At 47.5% G+C, this 13,272-nt stretch overlaps 1 non-coding gene across 1 annotated transcript; it reads right to left on the bottom strand.

Moving 5' to 3' along the window:
• Nucleotides 1–12,711: 12,711 nt before the first annotated feature.
• Nucleotides 12,712–12,842, bottom strand: LOC133770827 (small nucleolar RNA SNORA61). Its single transcript, XR_009867509.1, has one exon. It is a non-coding gene; the product is annotated as a small nucleolar RNA SNORA61 (small nucleolar RNA).
• Between the last annotated feature and the right edge of the window lie 430 nt (nucleotides 12,843–13,272).

Raw genomic sequence — 13,272 nt, 5'->3', positions numbered from 1 at the left:
CACACTAGGAGGCAGTAATGATGGCTCAGGAATTGGGCTCCTGCCACCCATGTGGGAAGACCTGGATTGAGTTCCCAGCTCCTGTGGTTGGCCCAGCCCATCTCCAGATATTGTGAACATTTGGGGAGTGAACCAGTCAATGGGAGCTTTGTCTGCCTCTCTATCAAATTTAAAAAATTATTTTAAAAAAGATAATGCAGTAGCCAGCATTGTGGCATAACAGGTTAAGCATCCCATATGGACGCTGGTTCAAGTCCCAGTTGCTCCACTTCGGATCCAGCTCTCTGCTAATGTACCTGGGAAAGCAGCAGAAGTTACCCAAGTTCTTGGGCCCCTGCACCCACATGGGAGACCCTGAAGATCCTGGCTCCTGGCTTTAGCCTGACCAAGCCCTGGCTGTTGTGGCCATTTGAGGAGTGAACCAAAGATGGTAAATCTCTCTCTTTCTCTTATTCTCCTCCTCTTTCTCTGTAATTTTTTTTTTTTTTTTTTTTTTTTTTTTTGGACAGGCAGAGTGGACAGTGCGAGAGAGAGAAAGATCTTCCTTTGCCGTTGGTTCACCCCCCAATGGCCGCTGCGGATGGTGCACCGCAATGATCTGAAGCCCGGGGTCAGGTGCTTCCTCCTGGTCTCCCATGTGGGTGCCATCCTGCACTGCCTTTCTGGGCCACAGTAGAGAGCTTGCCTGGAAGAGGGGCAACCGGGACAGAATCTGGCACCCTAACTGAGACTAGAACCTGGTGTTCCAGCGCCGCAGGCGGAGGATTAGCATATTGAGCCGCAGCGCCGACCATAAATAAATCTTAAGGAAAAAAAAAAAAAAGATAATGCAGGCTTGAGTCTTTAGCTTAGTGGTTAAGACACCCAGGTTCCACACTAGAGTTCTAGGTTCAGTTCCTGGCTCTGGCTCCTGACTCCAGCTTCCCATCAAGGAGACCCTGAGAACAGCTGTGATGGTTCAAGGAACTGGGTTCCTGCCACATGCATGGGAGACTGTGATTGCTCTGCTCTAGCCTTGGCCCAGCCCCAGGTGTTGTGGCGTTTGGGGAGTGAATTAGAGAATGGGAACACTCTGTATGTGTTTGTGTGTGTGTGTCTTCGCCTCTCTATCTACAATTGCATCTCTCTCTCTCTCTTTTTTTTTTTTTTTTTTTGACAGGCAGAGTGGATAGTGAGAGAAAGAGACAGAAAGGTCTTCCTTTTTGCCGTTGGTTCACCCTCCAATGGCCACTGCAGCTGGCTCATTGCGCTGATCCGAAGCCAGGAGCCAGGGGCTTCTCCTGGTCTCCCATGGGGTGCAGGGCCCAAGCACGTGGGCCATCCTCCACTGCACTCCCGGGCCATAGCAGAGAGCTGGCCTGGAAGAGGGGAAACCAGGATAGAATGCGGCACCCCAACCGGGACTAGAACCTGGTGTGCCGGCGCCACAAGGCGGAGGATTAGCCTGTTAAGCCACGGCGCCGGCCTCATTTTTTTTTTTAAGAGAATGAAAATTTTCCGTGACCTTTCTGAAGCCTATTCCTACATATAGCCCTTTTAATTTTATGTGCAGCAATCTGATGAGTATAGCTCATTGAAGCTTTAGTTTCCATTTTCTTGAGTACTCTTGAGATTGGACAGTATTTTATATGATAACTGACTAGGAATTTTTTTTTTTTTTTAATTTTTATTCTGACAGGCAGAGTTAGGCAAGTGAGAGAGAGAGAGAGAGACAGAGAAAAAGGTCTTCCTTCCATTGGTTCAACCCCCAAATGGCTGCTACGGCTGGAGCACTGTGCCGATCCAAAGCCAGGAGCCAAGTGCTTCGTCCTGGTCTCCCATGCGGGTGCAGGGCCCAAGCACTTGGGCCATCCTCCACTGCCTTCCCAGGCCACAGCAGAGAGCTGGACTGGAAGAGGAGCAACTGAGACAGAACCGGCGCCTCAACCGGGACTAGAACCCGGGGTGCTGGCACCGCAGGCGGAGGATTAGCCTAGTGAGCCGCAGCGCCGGCCTTGACTAGGAATTTTTAAAAGATTTATTTTTAGGCCGGCACCATGGTTCACTAGGCTAATCCTCTGCCTTGCGGCGCTGGCACACCGGGTTCTAGTCCCGGTTGGGGCACCGGATTCTGTCCCGGTTGCCCCTCTTCCAGGCCAGCTCTCTGCTGTGGCCCGGGAGTGCAGTGGAGGATGGCCCAAGTCCTTGGGCCCTGCACCCCATGGGAGACCAGGAGAAGCACCTGGCTCCTGCCATCGGATCAGCGCGGTGCGCCGGCCACAGCGGCCATTGGAGGGTGAACGAACAGCAAAAAGGAAGACCTTTCTCTCTGTGTCTCTCTCTCACTATCCACTCTGCCTGTCAAAAAAAAAAAAAGATTTATTTTTAGGTTTGCATTGCTAATTATGTTCATGAATGAGATTGATGTGTAATTTTTTTTCTATTATTTTGTTAGTAAGATTAATTTTGGGGCTGGCACTGTGATGTAGTGGGTTAAGCCACCAGCTACAGTGCCAGCTCCATATGGGCATCAGTTTGACTCCTGCCTGCTCCACTTCCAATCCAGCTCTCTGCTATGGCCTGGGAAAGCAGTAGAAGATGGCCCAAGTCCTTGGGCCTCTGCACTCATGTGGGAGACAGGAAGAAGCTCCTGGCTCCTGGCTTCAGATCCACACAGCTCCAGCCATTGCTGCCAACTGGGAAGTGAACCCATGGATGGAAGACCTCCCCCCAGCCCCCGCCACCTCTCCTTCTCTCTCTGTGTAACTCTGACTTTCAAATAAATAAATAAATCTTTTCAAAAAAAAGATATTATAGTTAGCATTTTCTACTTAGAGTTATCTGCAAGGCCACTGGAGAATTCTCAGCAATCTAGAAATTGAGAAACCTAAGTTTAGTTAATTTGGAATTAAGGTATCCCTCCTCCAAAGTTATTCAAGTCACCAAGTCTTGCTGAGTGAACCTAAAGACACTCTTCAGAGAGAGCTCTTTGATTTCTTGGTTCACTCCTTAGATATAATCAATAGCCAGGGCCGGGCCCAGCCTAAACGAGGATCCTAGAATTCAATCTGGGTCTCCCACGTGGGTGACAGGGATACAAGTATTTGAGTCATCACCTGCTGCCTGCCAGGGTATGAATTAGCACCTCTGAAAAGTAGCAGACGATGGCCCAAGTGCGTGGGCCCCTGCATCCACATGGGAGACCCAGAGGAAGCCCCCTGGCTCCTGGCTTCAGCCTGGCCCAGCTCTGGCCATTGTGGCCATCTGGGGAATGAACCTGCACATGGAAAATCTCTCTGTCTCTGTCTCTCCCTCTCCCTCTCTTTCTCTGTAACTCTTCCAAATAAATAAAATAAGTCTAAACTCCCTCCCCCCTGCAACACACACACAAACTACTTATCCCTACAGGGAAGCCATCATCCCAGATAAGTTATCAGGGGATGAGATTTTAACAAAAAACATTTTTGAACGTTAGTATTCAGGTCAGTGACTACTGTTAGTGGTACTACTGTTGGAGTAGTCCACCAACCAGCTGCTTCAGAATCACCTGTAGAACTTTCTAGAAATATATTTTTAGGGACCAGCACTGTGGCATAATGGGTTAAGCTGTGACTTTCGATGCTAGCCTCCCTTATCAAAGTGCCAGTTCGAGTCCCAGCTGCTCTACTTCCAATCCAACTCCTTGCTAATGCACCTGGGAAAGTAGCAAAAGATGTCCTATATGGTTGGGCCCCAGCCACCCAAATGGGAGACTTAGATGGTGTTCAAGCCTCCTGGCTTTGGCCTGGCCCAGCACCAACTACTGCAACCACTGGAGGAGTGAATCAGCAGATGGAAGATCTCTCTCTCCTTCTCTTTCTGTGTCACTCAGCCTTTTAAATAGATAAAATAAATCTTTCTTTAAAAACATATTTCCTAGTCGGGGCGCCGGATTCTGTCCCGGTTGCCCCTCTTCCAGGCCAGCTCTCTGCTGTGGCCCGGGAGTGCAGTGGAGGATGGCCCAAGTGCTTGGGCCCTGCACCCCATGGGAGACCAGGATAAGCACCTGGCTCCTGCCTTTGGTTCAGCGCGGTGCGCCGGCCACAGCACGCTGGCTGCGGCGGCCATTGGAGGGTGAACCAACGGCAAAGGAAGACCTTTCTCTCTGTCTCTCTCTCACTGTCCACTCTGCCTGTCAAAAGAAAACAAAACAAAAAACCAAAAACGTATTTTCTAGGGGCTGGTATGGTGGTATGCAAGGTTAAGCCTCTGCTGCAGCACCAGCATCCCATATGGGCACAGTTCTGGTCCCGGCTACTCTACTTCTGATCCAGCTCTCTGCTAATGTGGCTAGGAAAGTGGCAGAAAATGGTCCAAGTGCTTGGGGCCCCTGCACCCACTCGGGAGACCCAGAAGAAGCTCCTGGTTCCTGCCTTTGGCCTGGCTCAGCAAAGGCCATTGTGGCCATATGGGGAATGAATCAACGAAAAGATCTCTCCCTCTCTCCTTCTTTCTCTGTATCTCTGCCTTCCAAATAAATAAAAAAATTTTTTAATGTAGTTTTAAGAGCAGGCTAATCCTCCTCCTGCGGCGCCGGCACCCAGGGTTCTAGTCCCGGTTGGGGCGCCAGATGCTGTCCTGGTTGCTCCTTTTCCAGTCCAGCTCTCTGCTGTGGCCCAGGAGGGCAGTGGAGGATGGCCCAGGTGCTTGGGCTCTGCACCTGCATGGGAGACCAGGAGAAGCACCTGGCTCCTGGCTTTGGATTGGCGCAGCGCTCTGGCTGTAGTGGCCATTTTGGGGGGTGAACCAACGGAAAAGGAAGACCTTTTTCTCTGTCTCTCTCTCTCTCTCACTGTCTAACTCTGCCTGTCAAAAAAAAAAAAAAAAGCTGTTTGTTGCATAATGGCTAAGATACTGCTTGATGCCTGCTTTCCATATTGGAATGTATGGGTTCAAGTCCGATCTCCACACTCCATTCAAGTTTCCTGGGCATGCACAGTCTTTAGGGTGACAGCTCAGGTGGTTGGGTCCCTGCCATCCACATGGGAGAGTCTCAGATGGAGTTCCTGGCTCCTGGCTTTGGCCTGGCCCAGCCCTGGTTGTTGTGGGCATTTGGGGAGTGAACCAGCAGATGGAAGATCTGTCTGTCTCTCTGCCTTTCAAGTAAATAAAATTTACGTTAAAAGTGACTAAATTAGAAACAAATGAATGATCTTCAGGTTGTACAGGAAGTGAGTAAGACAGGATACCAAAGACAGGATTGGGCTGCTGATCACACCGAGGAGCCGAGGGAACAACAACCACATTACAGGCCTCAGCTTCTCAAATGGAAACACAGGGCAAGTGGGGGAAGTGTTCTCTGTGATGATGCCAGTCAGGACAGAATGACAGGCATTTCTGCTAGTGAAAAGGTTGTACGTCAAGTCTGTGTTTTGTAAAGTCTGGTCCCAGGGCCACCTGAGTCATGATCACTGTGTCCTGATTTATAATGCAAATATCTGGGACTCCTCTCAAGTCCTTCGGAGTCAATTTCTGGAGCTGGGGTCAAAGAGCTGCCCAGGGGTGCTGTAAAGGGTGAGGTCTGCTCCAGAATGGGACCCCATGCTACACCCTGAGCCACTGGAATAATTCCTTCTGAAAGCTGCACACATGTCAGAAACACCTGGGAAACAAAAACCTCTAAACACAGAGAGACTGTGGCTCCACTCTCAGCAACGACTTCTCATTAAGTCTGGCACTTAATCCATCGCCTTATGAGAAAAGATATACACAGTCACAAAGTAGGTTCGAGGCCAGCAAGCAGGGAATATTTTAACAAACCAAGTTTTGCACTTTGGGAATCAGTATTTTCTCCTAGCAAATTATGAAAATATTCATGACTTGTTATATGTTATTACTTGCTTGTTATTTTTGAATATTACTCTATGAAACAGGGTGCTAGGTACTATGAGAAATAGGAAGATGAAAAAGACAAAAATTTTATGTTTAAAGCTCTAACTGGAAAAATAAGATCTGAAAATAATCATTGCAATCAAAAGACTCTCAGATTCACGTGCTGAAAGCTTCCAATAAGAACTTTAAAATGGGGGGATGGGGAAGAAGAAGCTGTCACTGCAGTGCAGGGGGTTAAGCCACCACTTGTGACACCAGCATCCTATATCAGAGTGCCAGGTTTGAATCCTGGCTGCTCCATTTCTGATCCAGGTCCCTGCTAATGTGCCTGAGAAGGTAGCTGAAGATGGTCCAAGTACTTGGACCCACTTACTCCCACCCACCTGGGCGACCAGGAGGGAGCTGTTGGCTCCTGGCTTTGGTCTGGACCAGCCTCAGCTGTTGCAGCCATTTAGGAGTGAACTGGTAGATGGAAGATTGATTTCTAACCCTCTGTCTCTTCTTCTATTTCTCTCACTCTGCCTTTCAATTTTTTTTTTAAAGAACTTTAAAATAGGGAATGGGGATAAGTGTTGTTGTGCAGTGGGTTAAGCCGTGTCGCTTGGGATGCCTATACACCATACTGGAGTGCCTGTTCAAGTCCTAGCCATTCCACTTCTAATCTAGTTCAAGTTGTCGCTGTTGTTTTTGCATTAGAAAACTATCATTTATTGATAGATTTAAAGTGTAATAGATTTCCAAAAATATTGCTGTGAGAATACCGGCATAAAAAAAAAGGAAAACTTGTACTAAAAACAACCTGAATTCATCAGTGGCAATGCCACATAACAATCAAAGCCCTCACATACTATTGATTTCCACTTTTTCTATATTGCCACTTCCCTTGCACCAAAAAATACAAAACTAAGATTATTAAACCTGGGAAACAAAAAAGTACTCTATGAATTTTAAGATCATAATATTAGTTAGGTTTGAGAAATTTGCAAAATATACCCTAATTATCCATGTGTACAATCTCATTTCTAGTCATTTTTACAGTGCTCATTAGTGAAGAAAGAACAGATTTATATTGCAGGGCATTTGGTCAACACAAAATTGTTACAAACTTTAGGTAAATACATGTTTCATAACACACTGCTAACATTTAAAAGGAATTAAAGGGCTGGTGTGGGTAAAGTCATTGCCTGTGATGTTGGCATCCCATTTGGGTACCGGTTCATGTCCTGTCTGCTCCACTTCTAATCCAGCTCCCTGCTAATGGCCTGGGAAAAGCAGTGAAAGATAGTGCAAGTGCTTGGGCCCCTGCCACCCATGTGGGAGACCCAGAAGAAGCTCATGTCTTCTGGCCTTGGTCTGGCCCTGCCCCAGGCATTGTGGCCATCTTTGGAGTGAACTAGAGGATGAAAGATCTCTCACTCTGTAACTCTGACTTTCAAATAAATAAATGATTCAAAGGAGTTAAATAAGATTCTAAAACTTGCAAAGCAAATAAAGATAAGACAACTAAGAAGCATCTTCTACCATTTACTCTTATCAAAAATTGTTCAATTCAGCTCCCTGTTAATGTGCATAGGAAGCGCCAGATGGTGGCTCAAGTGCCTGCCACCCATGTGGAAGACCCAGATGGAGTTCCTGACTCTTGGCTTCCACCTTGCCCAGCACTGGCTATTGCAGCCATCTGGGAAATGAACCAGCATATAGAAGATATCTCTTTCTTTTGCTCCCTCTGCCTTTCAAATAAATGAATAAATGAATAAATAAATAAATAAGTACATTTCTTTTTTTTTTCAAAGATTTTATTTATTTATTTGACAGGTAGAATTACAGACAGTGAGAGAGACAGAGAGAAAGGTCTTCCTTCTGTTGGTTCACTCCCCCAATGGCTGCTACGACCGGGGCGCTGCGCCGATCCAAAGCCAGGAGCCAGGTGCTTCTTCCTGGTCTCCCATACGGGTGCAGGGGCCCAAACACTTGGGCCATCCTCCACTGCCCTCCCAGGCCACAGCAGAGAGCTGGACTGGAAGAGGAGCAACTGGGACTAGAACCCGGTGCCCATATGGGATGCCGGCGCCACAGGCGGAGGATTAATTTAGTGCACCATGGCACCGGCCCCAGTCCATTTCTTAAATTTAAAAATAAATAAATATAATGAGGGACAGCAAGATTGGAGGCCTGGGATGAAGTCCCACTATGGTTTCCAAAGAAAATCTTGGGGTTAGTCTCTGAGGGTCCAAAGTGAGGGATCGGGAGATGGTTGCAAGGTTTCTCATCAGCACAGACACTGGCCAAAAGCAGAAGACAGAGTCACGTGAGTGTGAGCAAACTGCAGGAAGAGTGGGTTAGAAACCGTGTTAGGGGTCGGAGCGTCAGCTGGAAAGGCGAGGATCAGGGGCAGACTGCAATCCTGAAAGGAAGCTGGAAGGAGAAGCGGGGACCAGGGCAGAGGTCTGCTGTCCAGAATGACCGTGTACACTGGAGGGGTAAACAGGAAGACTCAGCTCAGTGTTCCTTCAGACATGCAAGGCTGTTCAAGCCAGGCCAAGACCGCAGACTACATCCTCACTAGCGGGAAAGGGGCAGCGACTGTGCCAGGCAAGGGCCTCACTGGTTTGGGGCTGATGAGGCAGAATCTGTAGGTAGCACGGGTGGGAGACGGTGCAACAACAAGGAGCAGGCCGTGTCCAAGGTGACTTCTGCAGAAGAGAGGTGCAAGATCCAATTCGATAGGGGTAAGTAAGAGAAAGGATAATCGGGAAAAATGTCATGAAGGACTGAGAATTTGAAAAGGGCTTGAGAAATCAGTGCTAAGTTTGGAAAACGAAAGTTATGATCTGAATCAATAAGGTCACTTCTTAGGATGAGCAGTTGTGTAGCAATTCATCAAAATCTTGGCTCAGTGGCAGAGTTAAATACTTTTATTATTTGGATGCAATTGAAAACTAAAATTTTCCAAAACTCTTGAATGTATGCCATTAGATACCAGTGACTGTTTTCCAGTATCTTACTAAAAAAAAAAAAAAAAAAAAAAAAAAAAAAAAAAAGTCAAATACACAGAAAAGTTTACAGTGAACACTAGATCTACCACCTTCATTCTGCAATAAACACTTTATCACGTTTATGATACATTCACCTATTCGTCCTTTATTCGTTCACGGGACCGTTGTTGTTTTTTCAAGCTTTCAGAGTAAGTAAGAGACAAGAAAACACTTTGCTCCAAAACACTTTACCATATTCAGCATTTGGTTACTTTTTTTAAAAAAAGTTTTTTATTTTTTCAAATTTATTTGAAAGACAGAACTACATAGAAAGAGAGACCTTCCATCTGCTGGTTCACTCCCCAAATAGCTACAAGGGCCGGAGCTGGGCTGATCGGAAGCCAGGAGCCTGGAGCTTCTCCCGGGTCTCCCATATGGGTGCAGGGGCAAAAGCACTTGAGCCATTCGCTGCTGCTTTCCTAGGCACATTAGCAGGGAGCTAGATTGGAAATGGAGCAGCTGGGACTTGAACCAGTGCCCATATGGGATGTTGGTGCTACAGGAGGTGCTTAACCCATTTAACGCCATAATGCCATCCCCCTATCATATTACTTTCATCTGATTTTGTTAAAATATACTCTGATTGGCCGGCGCCGTGGCTCAACAGGCTAATCCTCCGCCTAGCGGCGCTGGCACACCAGGTTCTAGTCCCGGCCGGGGCGCCAGATTCTGTCCCGGTTGCCCCTCTTCCAGGCCAGCTCTCTGCTATGGCCCGGGAAGGCAGTGGAGGATGGCCCAAGTGCTTGGGTCCTGCACCCCACGGGAGACCAGGATAAGTACCTGGCTCCTGCCTTCGGATCAGCACGCTGTGCCGGCCACAGCGCGCTGGCCACGGCGGCCATTGGAGGGTGAACCAACGGCAAAGGAAGACCATTCTCTCTGTCTCTCTCTCACTATCCACTCTGCCGGTCCAAAAAAAAAATACTCTGATTATAGGAGAGAATTTTGTACTCTGAAGTATTAAAGGGTAAAGGGTCTTCATTTCTGCATTTGATTCCTAAAATTCTTCAGAGAAAAATTAGATAGTCAGAAGTTAATATTTGGAGCACCTGCTAGAAGGGCATCCAGGAGCTCTCTGTGCTATTCTTGCAATGTTTTTGTAATATAAAATTATATCAAAATAAAGAACATTCCAACCAAAAAAACAAGTATGATATAACCATACAATCAAATGTCATTATAGAATAAAAAAAGTAAGTTACATGGCACATGGATAAATCTCAAAACATTATGCCCGGCCAGTGCCGCGGCTCCCTAGGCTAATCCTCCGCCTGCGGCGCTGGCACCCCGGGTTCTAGTCCCGGTCGGGGCGCCGGATTCTGTCCTGCTTGCCCCTCTTCCAGGCCAGCTCTCTGCTGTGGCCCGGGAGGGCAGTGGAGGATGGCCCAAGTGCTTGGGCCCTGCACCCGCATGAGAGACCAGGAGAAGCACCTGGCTCCTGGCTTCGGATCAGCATGGTGCGCCGGCTGTAGCAGCCATTTGGAGGGGTGAACCAATGGAAGGAAGACCTTTCTCTCTGTCTCTTCCTCTCACTGTCTAACTCTGCCTGTCAAAAACAAAACAAAAAAACAAACATTATGCCCAGCGAACTAAGATTTACACAGACATGTCCGTATTACAGGAAGCCATTTACTTGAATTTCTGAAACAGGCAACATTAATCTATTGTCAAAGAAATCCAAACAGATGTTGCCCCTGACAGATGGGGAGATGATTCTGAGAAAGCCAAATTTCCGAATTAATTTTCAGACTCCTCTGAATCTTGATAGAGGTTTTTGCATTGCATAATTGTGTGTCATTATCAGAACTCATCAAATGATATATTTATGCTTGTGCATTTCATAGTATGTAAATTTTACTTAAAAATAATCAGGGAGGTCAGCGCTGTGCCCTAGTGTGTAAAGCCACCGGCAGCAGTGCTGGCATCCCATATGGAGCTGGTTTAAGTCCCAGCTGCTCCACTTTGGATCCAGCTCTCTTCTATGGCCTTGGGAACACAACAGAAGATGGCCCAAGTCTTTGGGCCCCTGCACCCATGTGGGAGGTCCTGCACCCAGAGGAAGCTCCTAGCTCCTAGCTCTGGATCAGTGCAGCTTCGGCCATTGCAGCCATTTGGGGAGTGAACTATGGATGGAAGATCTCTCTCTCTCTCTCTCTCTCTCTGCCTCTTCCTAGCTGTAACTCTGCCTTTCACATAAACAAATAAATCTTAAAAAAAAAAAAAAAAAAAAGCAAATCCCTTTCCTTCTCTCCAAAATTGTGATTAAAAAACAAACAAACAAAAAAAAAAAACAAAACTAACCAAGGACAGGCACTATGGTGCAGCAGGTTAAAGTCATAGCTTGTGGTGCTGGCACCCCATATGAGTACTGGTTCAAGTCCCAGCTGCTCCACTTCTAATACAGCTCCCTGCTGATAGCTTGGGAAAGCATCAGAGGACAACCCAAGTCCTTGGGCCCCTATACCCATGTGGAAGACCTAGAAGAAACTCCTGGCTCCTGGCTTTGGTCTAGCCCAGCCCTGGCCATTGTAGCCATTTTGAGAGTGAGCCAGTGGATGGAAAACCTCTCTCTCTGTCCTCCCTCTCTCTGTTACTCTACCTTTCAAAAAAAAAGAAAGAACTTGAACCCAGTTATCCCACATAGGATGTAGGAGTCCCAAGTTAGTGTCTCAATCATTGCACCAAACACCCTCCCCTTGAATCTTTTTTGGGATTTCATGATACTGACATTTAAAAAAAATACAGGCATGTTACTTGTAAACCAGGCTTTTATTTTGAAATAATTTTAGTCACATGTGATTAAAGGAATAATCCAGAGAGATCCAACATATCCTTTTTTCATTTTGTCCCAATGGTAATACTATACTGCTATATCAAATCAGGATGTTGGCATCAATACAGTCAAAATAAAGAGCATTTCCATAACCAGAAGGATCCCTAATGCCTGCCAGGAACTCAATCCATATCTCCCACTGGCATGGCAGGAACCCAACTACCTGAGCCATCAGCACTGCCTCCCAGAGTCTGCATTAGCAGGAGGCTGGAATCAGGAGCTAGAGGCAATTGAGTGCTCCAATGTGATGTGAGTATCCTAATTGTGTCTTTTTTTTTTTTTTATAGAGATATGTAGACAGAGAGAGAGAGAGGTCTTCCATCTGCTGATTCACTCCTCAGATGGCTGCAACAGCCAGTGCTGATCCGATCCAAAGCCAGGAGCCAGGAGCTTCTTCCAGGTCTCCCATGTGGGTGCAGGGGCCCAAGGACTTGAGCCATCCTCTGCTATTTTCCTAGGTGCATCAGCAGGGAGCTGGATTGGAAGTGGAACAGCCAGGACTCAAACTGGAACCCACATGGGATACTGGTGCTACAGGCCAGGGCTTTAACCCTCTCCGCCACAGTGCCAGCCCCCCTAATTGTGTCTTTTTAAAAATTTTTTTAACATTTATTTACTTATTTGAAAGTCAGAGTTATACATAAAGAGGAGAGGCAGAGCTGGTTCACTCCTCAATTGGCTGCAATGGCCGGAGCTCTGCCGATCTGAAGCCAGGAGCCAGGAGCTTCTACAAGGTCTCCCACCCGGGTTCAGGGGCCTAAGGACTCGGGCCATCTTCTACTGCTTTCCCAGGCCATAGCAGAGAGCCAGATTGGAAGTGGAGCAGCCAGGACTTGAACTGGTGCCCATATGTGATGCTGGCACTGCAGGTGGCAGTTTTACCTGCTAAGCCACAGCGCCGCCCCTCTAATTGTGTCTTAACCACTAGGCAAAACTCCTACCCCTGTCCTTGTAACTCACCTCTAATTCTCTCACACCTCTACCTTTTTTTTAACCTTGTTGCAACTGGCTCAATACTATACATTAGGTTATAACACCATGAGGGCAGCTTCAGTATCACTTTTCCTCCTGGTACAACTACCAGGAGCAGAGTTCTGCTATCATGAGAATGGGAACTAGAGGGCCACCCTTCCTCAACTCTGGTAATTAGTAATCTGTTCTCAGTTTCTATTTAAGTTTGTATTTTCAAGAAAGTTTTATAGGCCGGTGCCGCGGCTCAATAGGCTAATCCTCCGCCTTGCGGCGCCAGCACCCCGGGTTCTAGTCCGGGTTGGGGCACCGGATTCTGTCCTGGTTGCTCCTCTTCCAGTCCAGCTCTCTGCTGTGGCCTGGGAGGGCAGTGGAGGATGGCCCAAGTGCTTGGGCCCTGCACCCGCATGGGAGACCAGGAGAAGCACCTGGCTCCTGGCTTTGGATCAACGCGGTGAGCCGGCCGCGGCAGCCATTGGAGGGTGAACCAACGGCAAAGGAAGACCTTTCTCTCTGTCTCTCTCTCTCACTGTCCACTCTGCCTGTCAATCCAAGTCTCCCACGTGAGTGGCGAGGACCCAAGAA

This window comes from Lepus europaeus, chromosome 11 (genome assembly GCF_033115175.1).
Source record: "Lepus europaeus isolate LE1 chromosome 11, mLepTim1.pri, whole genome shotgun sequence".
Taxonomy (NCBI): Eukaryota; Metazoa; Chordata; class Mammalia; order Lagomorpha; family Leporidae; genus Lepus; species Lepus europaeus.
Note: the sequence above shows the minus strand (reverse complement) of the source record. Positions and strands in the feature narration are given on the sequence as shown.